General features: G+C 41.8%; 1 long non-coding RNA gene across 1 annotated transcript; it reads right to left on the minus strand.

The window, feature by feature from the left end:
• Positions 1–883: 883 nt before the first annotated feature.
• On the minus strand, positions 884–21,382 carry LOC120987155. The gene is made up of 3 exons (XR_005775936.1): positions 21,262–21,382; positions 5,889–5,895; positions 884–896 (listed from the first exon to the last, which is right to left on the minus strand). It is a non-coding gene; the product is annotated as an uncharacterized LOC120987155 (long non-coding RNA).
• Between the last annotated feature and the right edge of the window lie 526 nt (positions 21,383–21,908).

Below are 21,908 nucleotides of genomic sequence, written 5' to 3' on the forward strand. Positions count from 1 at the left end.
GCCGTGAAACCATACTGGATGCCCGTGATCTCCGGGCCCTTAAACGACACTGCACCACAAACAGGAATGCTACTGTAAAGGAAATCACAGAATGGGCTCAGGAATACTTCCAGAAACCATTGTCAGTGAACACAATCCACCGTGCCACCCACCGTTGCCAGCTGAAACTCTACAGTGCAAAGAAGAAGCCATTTCTAAGCAAGATCCACAAGCTCAGGCGTTTTCACTGGGCTATGGATCATTTAAAATGGAGTGTGGCAAAATGGAAGACTGTTCTGTGGTCAGACGAGTCATGATTCGAAGTTCTTTTTGGAAATCTGGGACGCCATGTCATCCGGACCAAAGAGGACAAGGACAACCCAAGTTGTGATCAACGCTCAGTTCAGAAGCCTGCATCTCTGATGGTATGGGGTTGCATGAGTGCGTGTGGCATAGGCAGCTTGCATGTCTGGAAAGGCACCATCAATGCAGAAAAATATATTCAGGTTCTAGAACAACATATGCTCCCATCCAGACGTCATCTCTTTCAGGGAAGACCCTGCATTTTTCAACAAGATAATGCCAGACCACATTCTGCATCAATCACAACATCATGGCTGCGTAGGAGAAGGATCCGGGTACTGAAATGGCCAGTCTGCAGTCCAGATCTTTCACCTATAGAGAACATTTGGCGCATCATAAAGAGGAAGGTGCAACAAAGAAGGCCCAAGACGATTGAACAGTTAGAGGCCTGTTTTAGACAAGAATGGGAGAGCATTCTTATTTCTAAACTTGAGAAACTGGTCTCCTCGGTCCCCAGACGTCTGTTGAGTGTTGTAAGAAGAAGGGGAGATGCCACACAGTGGTGAAAATGGCCTTGTCCCAACTTTTTGGGGATTTGTTGACACCATGAAATTCTGATTCAACATATTTTTCCCTTAAAATGGTACATTTTCTCAGTTTAAACTTTTGTTCCGTGATTTATGTTCTATTCTGAATAAAATATTAGAAGTTGGCACCTCCACATCATTGCATTCAGTTTTTATTCACGATTTGTATAGTGTCCCAACTTTTTTGGAATCCGGTTTGTAACTGTTAGCCCGAGTTCCGGAATTTTTCCCCTTTATTGGATAAACCAGGTGTCTCAACCAACAGAATGCACAAATGGCTTACTTTAAAGCAACCAAGGCAAGATAAGACAGATCGAGAGAAGTTAAAGTGAACCTGTCATATTTTTTATTTTTTGTTTTTGCTAACGTGTAGGGAAAGAGATAGGGAGCATCTTTCTAATATACTTTTGGGCTGAAATGTCCCTTAGCAGCATTCTCTCAAATGAGCGTTACTAAGGGACATCCATCTTCCTAACAGCACAGTTCTGGGCTCACTAGAAAGATGGGCTGGGATGGGAGCTGCTGGGATGTCTCCCCTCACTGCTCCCTCATATAGTATTGGTAGTAATAACTGTAAATTAAATATATATTTTGCACACTTAGGGGGAGATTTGTCAAACTAGTGCAAAGTTGAACTGGCTTACTTGCCCATATCAACCAATCAGATTCCACCTTTCATTTTCCCAAAAAGTTGTGAAAAATGAAAGGTGGAATCTGATTGGTTGCTGTGGGCAACTAAGACAGTTCTACTTTTAACCATTTTGATAAATCTCCCCCTTAGTTCCTACTCACTGACTAGAGTGGCCAGTGGTGTCAGTGAGCTCTCCCCCTATACTCCCAGTGCGCTGCATAACTAACCAGCTGCCGGGAGAGATGTCTGAGTGAGCGGTAAGCGCTCGCTACAGGCAGTGCAGGAAGGCAGGGGGGAAGCTCTTATACAGTACATAGGGACAGTTATAGTATATTACTATCCCTATATACAGTAAATTAGCTTCCCCCTGCACTTCCAGTAGCAAACACTTACCGCTCACTCATGCTTCTCTCAGGCGGCTGGTTCATTACACAGCATGTTGGGAGTACAGGGGGAAAGCTCACGGATAGCACTGGCCACGCTGGTCAGTGAGTAGGAACTAAATGTATAAATATATATTTAATTTACAGATATTACCATACAGTAACCACTACTATATGAAGGAGCAGCTCCCAGACCAACCCATCTTCTTAGTCAGAGCAGCACTGCGCTGTTAGGAAGACGGATGTCCCTTAAAAGCGGCTCTGAAAAAGATTGCTGCTAAGGGACATTTCTGCCCAAGTTTTTGACTATAAATAAACAACTTCCATAAATAAAGTATATTAGAAAAATGTTCCCTATCTCTGTCCCTACACATTAGCATAACAAAAATAAAAAAAATTGGCAGTTACACTTTAAGCTCTGTAATATATAAGTTTATATGATATGGAGCAACATGCACAAACACTGACAAGACTCCTTGAAGAGATTGTGAGAGTCCTAATTACCTCACTGACAAGGGATGATTGACAGCCTTCTCTATACACATACTGATACAGGGAAAGATTTCAATTATCATGTGTGGACAGGGTTATCAGGACTCTCACTGTCTCTCAAAGGAGTCCTGTCAGTTACAAATCATATGAACCTATACAGGGAGTGCAGAATTATTAGGCAAGTTGTATTTTTGAGGATTAATTTTATTATTGAACAACAACCATGTTCTCAATGAACCCAAAAAACTCATTAATATCAAAGCTGAATATTTTTGGAAGTAGTTTTTAGTTTGTTTATAGTTTTAGCTATTTTAGGGGGATATCTGTGTGTGCAGGTGACTATTACTGTGCATAATTATTAGGCAACTTAACAAAAAACAAATATATACCCATTTCAATTATTTATTTTTACCAGTGAAACCAATATAACATCTCAACATTCACAAATATACATTTCTGACATTCAAAAACAAAACAAAAACAAATCAGTGACCAATATAGCCACCTTTCTTTGCAAGGACACTCAAAAGCCTGCCATCCATGGATTCTGTCAGTGTTTTGATCTGTTCACCATCAACATTGCGTGCAGCAGCAACCACAGCCTCCCAGACACTGTTCAGAGAGGTGTACTGTTTTCCCTCCTTGTAAATCTCACATTTGATGATGGACCACAGGTTCTCAATGGGTTTCAGATCAGGTGAACAAGGAGGCCATGTCATTAGATTTTCTTCTTTTATACCCTTTCTTGCCAGCCACACTGTGGAGTACTTGGACGCGTGTGATGGAGCATTGTCCTGCATGAAAATCATGTTTTTCTTGAAGGATGCAGACTTCTTCCTGTACCACTGCTTGAAGAAGGTGTCTTCCAGAAACTGGCAGTAGGACTGGGAGTTGAGCTTGACTCCATCCTCAACCCGAAAAGGCCCCACAAGCTCATCTTTGATGATACCAGCCCAAACCAGTACTCCACCTCCACCTTGCTGGCGTCTGAGTCGGACTGGAGCTCTCTGCCCTTTACCAATCCAGCCACGGGCCCATCCATCTGGCCCATCAAGACTCACTCTCATTTCATCAGTCCATAAAACCTTAGAAAAATCAGTCTTGAGATATTTCTTGGCCCAGTCTTGACGTTTCAGCTTGTGTGTCTTGTTCAGTGGTGGTCGTCTTTCAGCCTTTCTTACCTTGGCCATGTCTCTGAGTATTGCACACCTTGTGCTTTTGGGCACTCCAGTGATGTTGCAGCTCTGAAATATGGCCAAACTGGTGGCAAGTGGCATCTTGGCAGCTGCACGCTTGACTTTTCTCAGTTCATGGGCTGTTAATTTGCGCCTTGGTTTTTCCACACGCTTCTTGCGACCCTGTTGACTATTTTGAATGAAACGCTTGATTGTTCGATGATCACGCTTCAGAAGCTTTGCAATTTTAAGAGTGCTGCATCCCTCTGCAAGATATCTCACTATTTTTGACTTTTCTGAGCCTGTCAAGTCCTTCTTTTGACCCATTTTGCCAAAGGAAAGGAAGTTGCCTAATAATTATGCACACCTAATATAGGGTGTTGATGTCATTAGACCACACCCCTTCTCATTACAGAGATGCACATCACCTAATATGCTTAATTGGTAGTAGGCTTTCGAGCCTATACAGCTTGGAGTAAGACAACATGCATAAAGAGGATGATGTGGTCAAAATACTCATTTGCCTAATAATTCTGCACGCAGTGTATATCACATGATAGCTCATAAGTTTTCAGTTAGAGAATGGAGGCCAAACTTGTGTATAAACATATTTCTAGAATAATCAATAAACATTGGCATCTATTGAGGCAGGATAAGATAATAGGATCCAATATCCCAGAGCGACCGCCCATAGTCTATACAAGAGCACCTAACTTTGGATTAAAAATAACACCAAATATTAAAGGGAAGAAAAGTAAATCCATAATAACTCCGTGGAAATAAAAAAAATATAATTCCCTAGGAGAACCCAAAAGGTTAAATCCACTACCAATCAATTTGAATGGGAGATTGACGAGATATTGTAATGTAATAGTGAGTCAGTAAAATATCTAATAGAGTGCCTGTAACGGTCACGTCCACACACACACAGGGGGAAGGGTAGTGACCACTGCGCTCCACCCTCACCCCTGGCCCTGCCTACTTGCCTCACGAGTCCTGATGACAGGGGACAACTGGACGGCAGTCCCTAACTTAGGATATGTGCAGGGAAGACAGACAAGACAAAATACAGAACATGAACAGACCGGATCAGAACCAAGAGAGCTACGCAGTACAACGGATAAAGCAAAGAATGGTCAGGAGAAGCCGGGGTCAAATACCAGGAGAGTAGCGAAGTACAAGAGGAGTCCAAAGAGAGTAGTCAGGTGGGAGCCGAGGTCACAATACCAGGATGTATGCGCAGTACAGGAGGAGCAGGCAGAGGATCGTCAGGGAACAGGATCAGGTAAATATTCAGTAGTCCAACAAATAGCCAGGAACCTAGAAATTAACAGGCAACCTGTAGCCAGCAGGCTGCCTGTATTTATAGTGGGGAGTGAGGGTCATGTGACGTGGCCAGCGTCACATGACCGACAGACCAACCAGTCGAGCACCGAGTGATCAGCTCGGCGCTCAAGGCAGACTAGGAGCAGGGAGCCACCCAGCTAGTAAAGCCGCCCTGGGAATGAGGTCAAATACAGAACCTCATTCCAAAGGCTAAGCAACAGTTCTGCGGGCAATGGGGGACCGAGTGCACCTTCGGAACCCTGTGACAGTACCCCCCCTTTTACGAGGGGCCACCGGACCCAAGACTTCAGGCGATGGCTTTTCAGGGTGTTCTAAATGAAATTTACGAACAAGTCTAGGAGCATGAACCTCCCTGGCAGGTACCCAAGATCTCTCTTCAGGTCCATACCCCTTCCAGTGAATCAGGTACTGCAAGGAATTACGCACCTTCCTGACCCACTATTTTAGACACCACATACTCGACAGCATCATTAACAAGAACTGGCGGAGGCGAGGCTTTTGATGGTACTACCGGTTCAAAATATTTTTTAAGCAGAGATTTATGGAACACATTATGAATGTGGAATGACTCAGGCAGCTCCAACCTAAAAGATACCGGGTTAATCACTTCCGTGATCTTATATGGTCCAATAAAACGAGGAGCAAATTTTTTAGAAGTTACCTTGAGAGATAGATTCTTGGAGGACAACCATACTTTATCCCCAACCTGAAAGTTTACCCCCCTTGAACGTCTCCTATCGGCCTTGAGTTTTTGAGAACATTGAGCCTTTTCTAAGTTCGATTGAACCCGGGCCCAAACTGTGCACAGTTCGGAGGAGAGTTTATCAGCTTCAGGGTTAGAGGAGGAGACGGACGACCCAGAATGAAAACGGGGATGAAAACCATGGTTACAAAAGAAAGGGGAGACCCCAGCAGAAGAATTGACACGGTTATTCAGAGCAAATTCAGCCAACGGAAGGAATTTGACCCATAATTGCTGGTCATCAGCAACATACAACCTCAGGAATTGTTCCACAGACTGATTAAGGCGTTCAGTCTGCCTCTGCAGTCTACTCTCAGGATGGTAGGCGGAAGAGAAAGACAACGAAATTTTACATCTTTGACAGAAGGCCCTCCAGAATTTGGACACAAACTGCACACCCCTGTCCGAAACAATATTTTCCGGGATGCCATGTAAACGAACAATCTCTCTCACAAAAATAGACGCCAGGGTTTTAGCATTCGGAAGTTTAGACAGGGGAATGAAATGAACCATCTTGCTAAACCTATCGACCACTACCCAAACCACAGTCTTACCCTCCGCCAGCGGTAGGTCAGTTATAAAGTCCATCGAGATATGGGACCAGGGTCTACTAGGAATGGGTAGGGGTCGTAGGTTACCAGCAGGGCGAGTCCTAGGTGTCTTAGACCTGGCACAAACCTCACAGGCTGACACGTAGGACTTGACATCCCTGGTCAGAGTGGGCCACCAATAAGATCTAGAAACCAGATCCTTAGTGCCCTCAATACCCGGATGTCCACAAAAGGCAGAATCGTGACACTCACCCAACAGCTGGAGACGAAATTGTACGGGAACAAACAACTTATCTGTTGGGGTGGATGCCGGTGCCAGATGTTGTTCAGCCTTAATGCGAGCCGAGATATCCTGGGTTAGAGCCGCTAAGAAGATGTTTGCTGGTAGGATGGATTCAGGCGGCGTCTCAGTGGGTTGAAAAGCATGGAAGCTCCGCGATAATGCGTCTGCCTTCACATTTTTACTTCCCGGCCTGAACGTAATGGAGAAATCAAAACGGGTAAAAAACAGAGCCCATCGGGCTTGTCGGGGATTCAACCTCTTAGCGGACTCGAGAAACATTAGGTTTTTATGGTCAGTGACAACAGTTACTCGATGCCTTGCCCCCTCCAAAAAATGTCTCCACTCCTCAAATGCCCATTTAATGGCCAACAGCTCCCTATTCCCTATGTCGTAGTTTCTCTCCGTGGGAGAGAATTTCCTAGAGAAGAAGGCACACGGTCTCAGGTTAGTGAGGCTAGCAGGACCTTGTGAAAGGACTGCTCCTGCGCCGTCCTCGGACGCATCCACCTCCACAATAAAGGGTCTCTCCTGATCAGGCTGGATCAGAATGGGAGCGCTACTAAATGCCTTTTTTGATGTTTCAAATGAAGAAATGGCCTTGGTAGACCAATTCTCCAAATCCGCCCCTTAGTAAGGTCGGTCAATGGCTTAGCAATTACAGAAAAATTCATGATAAATTTACGGTAGTAATTAGCGAAACCCAAAAACCGTTGTAAAGCCTTTAAGGATGAAGGCCTTACCCATTCCTTAATTGCTAAAATCTTACCAGGATCCATCTTAAAGGCGTGAGGAGTCAAAACATGCCCTAGAAACAGTATCTCCTGTACACCAAAGACAAATTTCTCTTGCTTAGCGGATAGCTGGTTATCCCTCAACACCTCTAATACTTGTTTGACATGGGACACATGAGATTCGAAATCAGGAGAGAATATCAAAATGTCGTCAAGATAGACAATAATAAATTTACCTAAGAACTCCCTAAGAATATCGTTCATTAAGTTTTGGAACACAGCTGGGGCATTGCTGAGTCCAAAAGGCATCACCTGATATTCAAAGTGTCCTATCGGAGTATTGAACGCTGTCTTCCATTCGTCTCCCTCCTTGATTCGGATTAGATTGTATGCCCCTTTCAGGTCAATCTTGGAAAACCAGGTTGCCCCCAAAACCTGGTTAAATAAATCCGGAATCAATGGGAGAGAGTATCTATTTTGGACAGTGATTTTATTTAATCTCCGGTAATCAATACAAGGCCTAAGACCACCATCCTTCTTTTTAGCAAAGAAAAACCCTGCTCCCATAGGAGAGACTGAAGGTCTAATATGCCCTTTAGCAAGGCTCTCCTTAATATAATCTTCCATAGCCTTGCCTTCGGGCCCTGAAAGATTATAAATTCGACCTTTAGGAAATTCGGCACCCTCAATTAGCTCTATGGCGCAATCATAAGGTCTATGGGGGGGTAGAACCTCTGGAGTAAGGGATGAGAACACATTAGAATATTCCGTAATAAGAGAGGGTAATGTATTAGACCTTACTGAAACCCCAGCCTGGACCACGGACAAGCATGAGTCACACTTAGGTCCCCATTTCACCAACTCTCCTTTGGACCAATCAATTGTGGGGTTATGTAAACGGAGCCAAGGCAACCCTAGTACCACCTCAACCGGTAGGTTCTCCAGGACTAGAAGAGAACATCTCTCAGAGTGGCACACACCCACGGACAGAGAAATTTCAGAGGTACATGACCTCACCGTACCACCGATCAGGGGAGTAGCATCAATAGCCATGACATGGATAGGTGTAGGTAAAGCAAACATTGGAATACCCAATTTACAAGCAAACTCAAAGTCAATAAAGCTGGCCGCTGAACCGGAGTCAATAAAGGCCTTACCCGGCCACTTATTAACCCCCAGAGAAATTGTTATGGGTACCAAAAGCTTACCTTTAGAAAAATCAGGGTGTACCTGGTCTTTAGGTTGTCTTGCCTTAGAAGACTTGTCAGAGAGAACCCTCTTAGGACACTTGTTGATCCAATGGCCAGGATCTCCACAGTAGAAGCACTCTCCGCGTCTGCGACGAAGATTACCCCGGGTCATGCCAACCTGCATGGGTTCCTCGGTGGAGACCTCAGTGTTGTCCTTGGAAAAGGCCTCTGGCTGGACCACCATCTGAGAACAGAACTGTCGTTCTTGTCGTCTCTCTCTAACTCGTCTGTCAAGTCGGACAACTAGGGTCATCATCTCCTCTAAGGTCTCAGGAATTTGGTAATTGACCAATAGATCTTTTAAATTATCAGATAGACCAGACCTAAACTGACTCTTCAGGGCTGGTTCATTTCATCCTGAGGGGACACACCACCGTCTGAATTGGGTGCAATACTCCTCCGCAGGGAGATGGCCCTGAACCAGTGCCCTAAGAGCTGTCTCGGCTACCAGGGCCCTGTCTGGTTCGTCATAGAGGGTACCCAGGGCCTGAAAAAACCCCTCCACAGAAGTTAGACAACTGGCCCCAGGAGGTAACAAAAATGCCCAGTCCTGGGGATCACCCTGTAGTAGAGAAATGATAATCCCCACGCGTTGGCTCTCGGGACCAGAGGACACGGGGCGCAAACGGAAGTAGAGTTTGCAATTCTCCTTAAGGGAGAGAAACCTCTTCCGGTCTCCAGAAAAGGGTTCTGGGAGCTTGATCTGGGGTTCAAAATATGGACTGGAGGACAGAGGAGTGGAAGAACCTTTCCCTAACTCACAAGAACGGAGTTTCTCTCCTAGCTCCTGCACCCTCTGTGTCAAATTAGAGCCATGGTCAGTCAGGGTAGTAAGAGGATTCATGATACAGTGGTTATTGGGCCTGTTAATCTGTATTGGTCACGTCCACACACACACAGGGGGAAGGGTAGTGACCACTGCGCTCCACCCTCACCCCTGGCCCTGCCTACTTGCCTCACGAGTCCTGATGACAGGGGACAACTGGACGGCAGTCCCTAACTTAGGATATGTGCAGGGAAGACAGACAAGACAAAATACGGAACATGAACAGACAGAGTCAGAACCAAGAGAGCTACGCAGTACAACGGATAAAGCAAAGAATGGTCAGGAGAAGCCGGGGTCAAATACCAGGAGAGTAGCGAAGTACAAGAGGAGTCCAAAGAGAGTAGTCAGGTGGGAGCCGAGGTCACAATACCAGGATGTATGCGCAGTACAGGAGGAGCAGGCAGAGGATCGTCAGGGAACAGGATCAGGTAAATATTCAGTAGTCCAACAAATAGCCAGGAACCTAGAAATTAACAGGCAACCTGTAGCCAGCAGGCTGCCTGTATTTATAGTGGGGAGTGAGGGTCATGTGACGTGGCCAGCGTCACATGACCGACAGACCAACCAGTCGAGCACCGAGTGATCAGCTCGGCGCTCAAGGCAGACTAGGAGCAGGGAGCCACCCAGCTAGTAAAGCCGCCCTGGGAATGAGGTCAAATACAGAACCTCATTCCAAAAGCTAAGCAACAGTTCTGCGGGCAATGGGGGACCGAGTGCACCTTCGGAACCCTGTGACAGTGCCCTTGTCATAGGCAATATTTCTCATACTTGATTTAGTGATATACAAACATAATATTTGTAATAATAGACATATAATGTATAATAATATAAATATTGTGATTGATCGTGATGTCATATAAATATTGCTATCGATATGAAACAAAAAGGTTAAAGGAATACTAAACACTGAGACAGCAACAAAAAAAATAGCTTGGCAGTGTGTCTCTTTATCTCTTCATTTCCCTTCATCCTACTTAGGACTCATTCACATGAGCTTATGAATGGGTCCACATCCATTCCGCAATTTTGCGGAACGGGTGCGGACCCATTTATTTCAATAGGGCTGCAAAAGATGTGGAAAGCACATCATGCGCTGTCTGCATCCGTAGTTCCGTTCCGCAGCCCCCGTAAAAAAGATAGAGCATTTCCTATTCTTGCCCACAATGAGCTGCCCATTCTGTTCCGCAAGGCGGAAGGCACATTGGCGGCAGCCGCAAAACACGGCGTGGTCGTCTGAATGTGCCCTTAGTCTCATATAAAAATCAAAACAGAGATGCATATAAAGATTATTTTTCTTCTGTGTCCCAGGAGGTGAGCCATGTTCCCCCTTCCACCGCACACTGTCTTGTGTGTGGCTGTAAATGAATTCGCTGGGACAGGAGACCCCCTGCTATGTCATGTCTGCAGCTGGACAAAAAGATTGTTAAGCTCTGTCCCCTTTGCCAAGTCCACCCCCTCAGCCGGTGACCTTCCATATATGGAAGAAGTTAGTAGGAGATTCACCCTTGTGTGAATTTCTACAAGAACGTTGTCATGATTATTAATGCAGAAAATTTTGTATTTCATGTTTACGTTTAGCATTCAGTTAAAGGGTGTAGATATGCCATAATATCCTGTGACTGAAATATCCCTTTATTTTATAACTGTTGTGTTGGTTTTCTTACTCAGTTTTGCATGCTTTAGTGAAATATGCATTTTACATTTCTTTTCCAGGTTGTCTTTCGCTGTTTATAATTCATAAATGAGACATCAGGAAGATTCAGACAGATTTAATATTTCAATAATCTGCAGTCATACATCTGACATCTGTCTAGTCCCACGTGAACTGGATCACTGAGATTTAATGAATACCGCTCAGAAGAAGGAAAGAAAGACTCTGCAACAATACAATATGAGAGACGAGCGAATCGAAGCTGAAGAAGTGGAATTCGATCCGAATTTCAGGAAAAATTTGATTCGCACCAAATCTGAATTTCCTCACGCTTCATGGTAACAAATCCCATTTTTTCCTAAAATGGCTGCTGCAAGTGTGAGGACATGGAGCAAAGAACTCTGGGAAGGCGGGATCACCCATAATGTCATGCATGCAGCCAATCAGCAGCCAGCCAGTCCTGTGATGTCACAGCCTTATAAATAGCCTCAGCCATCTTGGATTCTGCCATTTTCCAGTGTACTTAGTGCAGGGAGAGACGTCAGCAAGCGCTAGGGACAGTTTTATTGGAGTGTTACAGCCATGAACAGGGTTTATTACAAGGAAATATCTCTGTCTTATTTGCACTTGTGCGGTGTTCTAAAGCATTTTTTGGCTTGTATTAGTAGGAAAAAATGGCTTAGTAGCCATTGTGTGGTGAAGTGCTAAAATGACAGTATTTTTTGTGGTGTATTAGTGGCAAAAGAAAAATATTTTTGCCATTCAGCAGTGCAGTTATATGTTCTAAAGCCTTTTCTGGTGTGTATTAGTGGTAAAAGAAAAATATATTTGACATTCAGCGGTGCAGTTATATGTTCTAAAGCCTTTTGTAGCGTGTATTAGTGGCAAAATAAAAATATATTTGCCGTTCAGCAGTGCAGTTATATGTTCTAAAGCCTTTTGTGGCGTGTATTAGTGGCAAAATTTTTTTTTTTTTTTTCGTTCACGGTGCAGTTATATGTTCTAAAGCCCTTTTTGTCGTGTAATAGTGGCAAAATAAAAATATAGATTTGCCGTTCAGCAGTGAGGTTATACAATCCGGATTCCAAAAAAGTTGGGACACTATACAAATCGTGAATAAAAACTGAATGCAATGATGTGGAGGTGCCAACTTCTAATATTTTATTCAGAATAGAACATAAATCACGGAACAAAAGTTTAAACTGTGAAATTGTACCATTTTAAGGGAAAAATATGTGGTGTCAACAAATCCCAAAAAAGTTGGGACAAGGCCATTTTCACCACTGTGTGGCATCTCCCCTTCTTCTTACAACACTCAACAGACGTCTGGGGACCAAGGAGACCAGTTTCTCAAGTTTAGAAATAGGAATGCTCTCCCATTCTTGTCTAATACAGGCCTCTAACTTGGGCCTTCTTTGTTGCACCTTCCTCTTTATGATGCGCCAAATGTTCCCTATAGGTGAAAGATCTGGACTGCAGACTGGCCATTTCAGTACCCGGATCCTTCTCCTACGCAGCCATGATGTTCTGATTGATGCAGAATGTGGTCTGGCATTATCTTGTTGAAAAATGCAGGGTCTTCCCTGAAAGAAATGACGTCTGGATGGGAGCATATGTTGTTCTAGAACCTGAATATATTTTTCTGCATTGATGGTGCCTTTCCAGACATGCAAGCTGCCCATGCCACACGCACTCATGCAACCCCATACCATCAGAGATGCAGGCTTCTGAACTGAGCGTTGATAACAACTTGGGTTGTCCTTGTCCTCTTTGGTCCGGATGACATGGCGTCCCAGATTTCCAAAAAGATCTTCGAATTGTGACTCGTCTGACCACAGAACAGTCTTCCATTTTGCCACACTCCATTTGAAATGATCCCTGGCCCAGTGAAAACGCCTGAGCTTGTGGATCTTGCTTAGAAATGGCTTCTTTGCACTGTAGAGTTTCAGCTGGCAACGGCGGATGGCACGGTGGATTGTGTTCACTGACAATGGTTTTTGGAAGTATTCCTGAGCCCATTCTGTGATTTCCTTTACAGTAGCATTCCTGTTTGTGGTGCAGTGTCGTTTAAGGGCCCGGAGATCACGGGCATCCAGTATGGCCTTGACCCTTACGCACAGAGATTGTTACAGATTCTCTGAATCTTCGGATGATGTTATGCACAGTTGATGATGATAGATGCAAAGTCTTTGCAATTTTTCGCTGGGTAACACCTTTCTGATATTGCTCCACTATCTTTCTGCGCAACATTGTGGGAATTGGTGATCCTCTACTTATCTTGGCTTCTGAGAGACACTGCCACTCTGAGAAGCTATTTTTATACCCAATCATGTTGCCAATTGACCTAATTAGTGTTATTTGGTCTTCCAGCTCTTCGTTATGCTCAAATTTACTTTTTCCAGCCTCTTATTGCTACTTGTCCCAACTTTTTGGGGATTTGTTGACACCGTGAAATTTTGAATCAACGTATTTTTCCTTTAAAATTATACATTTACTCAAATTAAACGTTTGATCTGTCATCTACGTTCTATTACAAATAAAATATAGACATTTGCCATCTCCACATCATTGCATTGAGTTTTTATTCACAATTTGTTTAGTGTCCCCACTTTTTTGGAATCTGGTTTTTATGTTCTAAAGCCTTTTGTGGCGTGTATTAGTGGAATAAGAAAAATATATTTGGCGTTCAGCGGTGCTGTTTTATGTTCTAAAGCCCTTTTTGTCGTGTAATAGTGGCAAAAGAAAAATATATTTGCTGTTCAGCGGTGCAGTTATATGTTCTAAAGCCTTTTGTGGAGTGTATTAGTGGCAAAAAATATATATATTTGCCGTTCAGCGGTGCAGTTATATGTTCTAAAGCCTTTTGTGGCGTGTAGAGGTGGAAAAAGAAAAATATATTTGCCGTTCAGCAATGCAGGTATATGTTCTAACGTCTTTTGTGGCGTGTATTTGTGGCAAAAGAAAAATATATTTGTCGTTCAGCAGTGCAGTTATATGTTCTAAAGCCTTTTGTGGCATGTATTAGTGGAAAAATAAAAATATATTAGCCGTTCCGCAGTGCAGTTATATGTTCGAAAGCCTTTTGTGGCGTGTATTAGTGGCAAAAGAAAAATATATTTGCCGTTCAATGGTGCAGTTTTATGTTTTAAAGCCCTTTTTGTCATGTATTAGTGGCAAAAGAAAAATATATTTGCCGTTAAGCGGTGCAGTTATATGTTCTAAAGCCTTTTGTGGCGTGTATAAGTTGAAAAAGAAAAATATTTTTGCCGTTCAGCAATGCAGTTATATGTTCTAAAGCCTTTTGTGGCATGTATTAGTGGCAAAAGAAAAATATATTTGTCGTTCAGCGGTGCAGTTTTATGTTCTAAAGCCCTTATTGTCATGTAATAGTGGCAAAAGAAAAATATATTTTCTGTTCAGCGGTGCAGTTATATGTTCTAAAGCCTTTTGTGGAGTGTATTAGTGGCAAAAGAAAAATATATTTGCTGTTTGGCGGTGCAGTTATATGTTCTAAAGCCATTTTTTGCTTGTGTTAGTGGCACAAAAAAATATTTGCCGTTGTGTGGTGAAGTGAGAAAATTACAGCCCTTTTTTGGCGTGTATTAGTGAGAAATAAAAGGGCTTATTAGCCGTTGTGTGGTGAAGTGAGATTTTTTTGGGGTGTTTTAATTTCCTTTTTATTTATTTATCTAATCTCACAGTGTGTCAGACAGAGAAGTGCCAGGCCCTGCCCTAAATCTTTCTGGCGCAGGCACAGGTCGCAGCAGAGTAAGGGGACGTGGCAGCAGGAGTCCCAGTGTAATCTAGCGGTCATGTTTTGACCAGCAACCCAGCGGTTCTTGAATGGTTGACTCTTTCAATGGTCATCTTTGTTTTGGATCCACTCCTTTTTTCTTTTGGCAATAGCAATACTGATGGAATACTGACCAAATTCTGACCGAGTGAAGGTGGATGCTCAACAGATAGGATCCGTTTTTTGGGGGTTTAATGTTCTGATGGATCAGAGGAAGGGCAAAATAATCAGTGACGTCCACACAAATTTACTGCTGACGCCATCTCCACTCTGTCGGGGGGCTCTACTTGTATATAAGCGTTTAATAGAAAAGGCTCTGTAGACATCTATGTGGAATCAGATGATGACGGTGTAAAAGGAGTGCGCTTCTTCTTGGCGCTAACATCGACCTGTAAGGCTGAGTTCATAGTTATTTGGTCAGTTTTGGCCCCGTGACTGCACAAATAAGTGAAGTGTGCAGTGATTCTAAGAGTAACGTCTGTCATCTGCATTTCATACTGACTCATTGTATTATTGCACTACCAAAGCAGACTCCCTATGCGTGTTACTGCAAGGCACAGTGTTCTACACCACTATAAAGGCTCTCAGCAGCCAGGAAATAGCTTTTTTTTAACGCAAATAATTCGGATCAAACCAAATTTTTTCAGAAAATTTGACGAACCGGACGAATCGAATTTTTGAAAATTTTTCTCATCTCTAAATGTGATCTATCCTCTCTTCTGTCTTGCTTTGCCTGCTAGAGCTGGACCTTGTAATGCCCTTGGTGCCACCACACAGTATAATAAATCATTCTTTTTTTCTGCTATTGATAATAAGTGTATCTGAATGATAACAGCACAGTGAGTGGATAGTTTGGTTTTGCAGGAGCTAATCACATAGGTAAGTTATTAAAAAGGATGAATTAACTTATAACTGATGGGTCACTGCATAAAACATCCTTTACATGTATAGCATAACTGCATGCAGGGTGTACAGTCATTGACCATTCATTGTGATCCGGTTGCTTAGACGTGATGAACATACCAACACTGCTTGCCTAGAGCTCCACAAATATACAATATATACTATATTATAGGCTGTTATAATACGACTATATTATAAGCATACATTATATGTGGGATAATGTAGACCTACTATATATATGAATTGAAGTATGAGCTGAGGATCATTATCAAAGAAATGAAGAAGCCTCCTAGCGTGTTTATACAGGTCAAGGAACTGCAAGATGAGTTGTAATATTCTTGATACTTTATAGCAGGGTGTACATGATTCCTTATCATACATGTAGGGTGGTTGAAAATAGCCCACCTCTCTAATAACAAATCAAGCATAAGAAGGAATTGAGGTTGGAGAGAAGGGGTCAAAAGGGAAAAAGGGAGCCGCATAGCTTGTCCATCCTGGAAGCAGCCTTGGCCTGTTGAGGAAACCGTATATAATTAAGACCAGCCACTGTGACACGTGAAAAGGGCAAATCAGAGTTGTGAGTGGCTATGAAGAGATACTGCAGCCTACAGAGACTGTGCACATTGTGCAGTACTGTGCCATGTGGAGAGAATGCTGCGGTGGTAACTCTCCATCGCCTACTAGTCTGACAAAGCACTGGTTACTACAAAATCCTTTCTGTCAATTGGAAATTTCCAGTATACATAATAATTAGGGATGAGCGAATCGACTTCGGATGAAACATGATCCCTCCGTACAGTATTAAAATGCATTGGCTCATATGAGCCGAAGTTTTTATTTCACAAAATCTCGCGAGACTTCACATAATGACCTTATAAATTAATTTCTATTGCAAAAAAACATTTCTCAAACTCGGGAATGGGTCCAAGTGGTACCTTGGAACTAAACCCAAGTTCGGGAAATGTTTTTTTTTACTATAGAAATTCTTTTATGAAGTTATTATGCGAAGTCTCGCGAGACTTTGCGAAGTAATAACTTCGGCTCATAGGAGCCAATACATTCTAATACTGTACAGAGCACTCGCTCTGTACAGTATTCAAACAAAGCTTTATACGAATCAACTTTGGATGTTTCAGCCGAAGTCGATTCGCTCATCCCTAATAATATAATGTAAACTACTTATATTTTTTTGACCTCTCTACTTCTCTTTAGTTTTTCTATTTCTGTTATTATAGAATCAGATTGGGAACATGCATCAAAATCTGTTCTAAAATAAATGAAACTGAATATAAAAATCTTTTTAATACTGTATAATAATCCTCTTAAAATATCTAGATAATTGGACTTCTCCATGAAGGTAAATTATACTGTGCAGTGGCCTTAATTTACAACATGTATGATTAAAATAAGTCCTTTCAAATGAAGGGTTTGTGCATGTATTCATTATCTCATAAGCCACATCACAATTCCACAGTTAGGGTCATTTACATGTTTTTGAGGCTTTTTTTTTTCATATTCTTTAGAAACATAAAAAAATATATAGAAAAAAGCCTACCTATAGGTAAATCTGATATGCTTTATTTGTCACAATGTGGCAGCGTGTTTTTCATTTTGTATTTTAACAAGATAACTTTAATTATTATGCAGCAAACATAGCAGTAAACAGTTATACAGATAGATCTGTGCAAGTACTAAAGCAGTTTTTTTTCTCTTCTAACAATTATGACCATCTCATGAGCTCTAAGAACACAATAATGCCTTAAGAAACACAAATCGAATAGACTGAAGAGGATATTTAAGACAGATATGTCTGGCTCTTGATTCCCAGACTCCCTTTCTATGTTTGTCTTTTCTACTCGTCTCCTTTTTGTAAAAGAAGAAGCTATTCCTTGACGCCATTTGCCTAGAAGAGAAGGTGTCTGAGCTATGAAAATAGGATCACAGGGTTAGCTCTGTGCAGGTCCTGGTCATGCTGACGGCAAGGCTGATCGATCAATACTCTGTGTGACACTTTCTGGATTCATTGGAAATGATGCCCTTTTTGAATGACTCTTGCATTTTATCGAGGGCAAACACAGCAGAAAAGCACCAAGTGTGTTTTTATAGATACGTTTGGTGGTTGCAAAGTTTACCAGGGAGGATCTCAGAGTTGGGAGATATGTTTCCCCTTTTGAACGGTATGAAGCTGGAAGAGATTTAATCTTTAAACAGCTTTGGAGTTTGACATTTCAAGTTCGTGCCTTTGCCTGTTTAATAGAGCTGGTCGCCATGCAAAAACGCTGATCTATTCCTAGCTCATCTTGCAGTTTACAATCGTTCAGATGACAGTTGAGGATGAATATCTCAGTAAGTTTGCATAACAATGTATTTACATTGCAATATTTTTGTAGCGAATATGTTCAGTAATGGCAGATGCTTTGAATCCAGGATTGGTCATTTTGCTACTTTCTACTGAATTCTTTTGGCTTAAGTATTGAAAGTATTTTATAATACTCTGCGATACGTGCATCAAACAAAACTCTTCACGTAACTGGTTACAAAAGAAACAAGCATTTCCCTTCTGAATTATATAAAAGGCAACAACAATACAAAATACTGTATGAAAAAAGTACTAAAACATGGTGTATAGCCCAAATCCTGTAATCGATAAACTACCATGTCCCCTGACTGTATCTCTGTTGCCTTTGATTTCATACAGAAGAATATAGATGGGTTTTTTTCTGGAAAAAAAAATGAACATGTTCCATCACATGTATTACTTCTAGTAAAGAATACAGTGCATTAAAAGATAGCTTTTTCACTGTGAACATTTGCTTTGGTCACCCATTGACATGCTTGATATCACTAAGGGTCCATTCACACGACTATAAGTGTTTTGTGGTCCGCAAAACACAGATACCGGCTTTGTGTGTTCCACATTTAGCGGAATGCATGCGGCCAGCCCTATAATAGAAATGCCTATTCTTGTCCGTGATTGCGGACAAGAATAGGACATGCTCTACCTTTTTTGCAGGGCCGCAGAACGGAACTACAGAATCTTTTGCGGCGCCATTGAAATAAATGGGTCCGAACCTTGCAAAATAGATGCGGTCCCAGAAATACGGACCCTAACAAACAAAACTACTGCTTCCCAAAAAAATTACATACCCACCAACCTCCACCCCTAAACCTTACATGTCCATATTTAGCGCCCTTCCCACACCACCTGTTCATGCTAAACTCAATACCCATTGTTGTCTGCATTTCAGCTCACCTCGCACTCAACCACCAAAATATCATAGTTCATACGGTTAAAAAAGACATAAGTCCATCAAGTTCAACCAAGGGATAGGTGGGGACGCGATTAAGTATATTTAAATGCAATAATGGCATTAAAAAAATGTTTACTTTAGAGCCATTTCCTCGTTTCTGGATGCATGATGTATTGAGAGGTGCGCAGTATATGTAAATCATGTAAATGAACCAACTTTCATCTAAAAGTTGTTTTATTTACCTCTTGGTGAGATGCTGGTCATATTGTCACCTCTGCAAGGTCCCTCAAAGCTTCACTGAAATACATGGTCTACACTGCAGTACTGTGCTGACATAATGGAGAGGACTCCTGTGCACATGCAATCCTGACAATGTATTTCAGGGCAGCTTTAAACTCTGACAGTGGGGGAATTGGGGCAATAGGAAAATTACAAATATCGATCTGGACTACTAATGTACAGCACTGCTCATGTATTACTGCAGATAATAGTCCAAGATCATGGTGACAGCTTCTCTTTAAGTTTCCTAGTATTGCATGATCACCCTGTGTGATAAGTGACTGGGAAATCACATTCCTCCATTATAAATGTGCTCCTATGACTGCAGAATTTGTAAAGACATACATTACAATGATGGCCGAGTTTGTCAAAAAAGAACCGACATCAATTATTTAATGTACATATCAGCAATCACCACTTTCAAAAATGGTAAGCAGTGGATTGGGGATTCTGATTGCTGGAAAGCTTTTAGCATTTACAGTAATATGATGGGTCTCTTTAAACCACGTTGTCATAAATTCCTAGACAAGTGAGAATTGCAAAATAGTTTAGTTGTATTAAAGTAAAGAGACATTTTTTTAATCCAGCTTCGCACTGTTAATGATCTTGATAGGATCTTGCCTGTATAATGGGATATATAGAATTTAAGTTTATAAACAATTGTAAATAAATTGATGGTGAGTTTTCCTATTATTCAATTGAAGTTCTGTTAGATATGTTAAGGACACTCTCTATTTTCTTAAAATCATTTCAGCAGAATCAACCCTATTTAACATAACATAACGCCTGGGTACAAACAAGCATGTCCCAGCAGAATCAACCCTATTTAACCTTGTATAATGCCTGGTAGGGTCGATCCTAAAAGCAATACCTTTGTTAGGCAGATCACTGGCTTCTTTTTGGAGAAAAGGTACTTTTAAGGCCTCATGCACACGATCGTGCCGTTTTTTGCGGTCCGCAAAAAACGGAAGCCGCATTTTACGGAACGGGTGGCCCATTGTAAACATGCCTATTCTTGTCCGCAAAACGGACAAGAATAAGGCATGCTATATTTTTTTTGCTGGGCCATGGAACGGTGCAACGGATGCGGACAGCACACAAAGCCATCCTTCTTGATCAACTGGGCAGACCTGCATAGTCATTTTGCTTGGCCCTGTCAATTGAGAAAGAGCAGGAGGGGCAGGCAGAGGAAGCAGGAGGAGGAAGGGTGCACATAGTAGCTTGGGCCCTCCCTTGGTGCACTTAAAAGTTTGCATATAAAGAAAAAGTACTTTTTCTCTAGAATACACCTCAAGTGTATACAACAAGAACAAAACCACAAATGTATACTGCAAGAACAAAGAACAGAAACAGAATCTCAAATATTAGAAACAATATTACAATTACAATGTCTGTTACAATTCTTAATTACTTTAAAATATTGGGGTATATGCCATCTAATCCAGTGATTTGTCAGTTTTAATTTTTATCTTCCTAGGTAAATGTTTGACCTTCCAAGGTAAGACTGGCAACATTTAATAAGGAGTTTATTTTGTCACTATGCAGATAATCTGACACCATTTTTGCTCTGTAAATACAGTGATTAAAAAAATGTTTAATAAGTTCGCTTTCTCTTTATCACTCCTCTCTCATGATTTTTTAAAAGTCAAATTCTCCCAGTTTAAACCTTTTAATAATTAACATAATTGAAGAACATTTTAGGGATTGTCTCCAGCTTTGCTGTTTTTTTTATTTTTACATATTGTATTTTTTCTTATATTTTTTAGTGCTTCTTCACTACCTTCCTGTTTTAGTAATTTAAATGCTTGATTTTTGCTATTTATTGACCCTTTTTATTTTTTTATTTATCCACTCAGTTTTTTTGTTTGTCTCTCTAAGCTGATCAAATATTGCCTTCCCAAAGTTTAAAGTTTTTGTTGCTCCCTGAAAAACACCCTATTGAATGAGAAGTAGAAGTTCAATATATTATAATCACTATATCCAAGGTGCCCCCAATCTGCACCAAAAAAGGGCCATGCCTTTAGTTGAGTCCTGACAAAAACCAGTTTCCCAATTTATATCTAGGCAGTTGAAGTCCAAATAATTAGTACCTCATCATGATAACTAAAGATGAGCGACTCGAATCCCATGAAGTGGAATTCGATCCGAATATCAGGAATTTTTTGATTCCCCTAGAAGCCGAATTTCCTCGTGCTTCGTGTCAGCAAATCGAATAATCCTGAAATTCAAACTTCCTGCCTCCATTTGCGCGCGAAGGGCTGCTAGCCTCCATCTTGCTTGAAGATCTCGGCCAAAATCCTGGGTCGGCACGAGATTACATCATCATGCCGGCGGGCGTGATGATGTCTTACGTCACCACGCCGGCCAGCATGATGGCGTAATCTCACGCTGCATGTGATTTCGGCCGAGATCTTCAAGCAAGACGGCCTGTCGTGTGCGAAAGTTTGATGTAATGTTTTTTTTGTATGTTAATTTCACACTGTACACTCAGAAGCCGTGATCATGTATGAACGCGGCATCTGAAGGGTAAAATGACGGGGATGGCGCTATCGCAGCTCCCTGTCATTGCACCCGCTACTTACAAAAAAATGCGCTGCGTGGTGAAGTAATTGGTTACGAAGCAAATTTTTTTGTGAAATTCGGTGAATCAGCCGAATCGAATTTTCAAGAAATTAGCTCATCTTTAGCTATAACAAACCCCTATGAGTATTTTATTATCATATTTCCTTCTCTCCATGTATTTCTACCCAT

The sequence above is a fragment of the Bufo bufo genome, chromosome 1, assembly GCF_905171765.1.
Source record: "Bufo bufo chromosome 1, aBufBuf1.1, whole genome shotgun sequence".
In the NCBI taxonomy this organism is placed as follows: domain Eukaryota; kingdom Metazoa; phylum Chordata; class Amphibia; order Anura; family Bufonidae; genus Bufo; species Bufo bufo.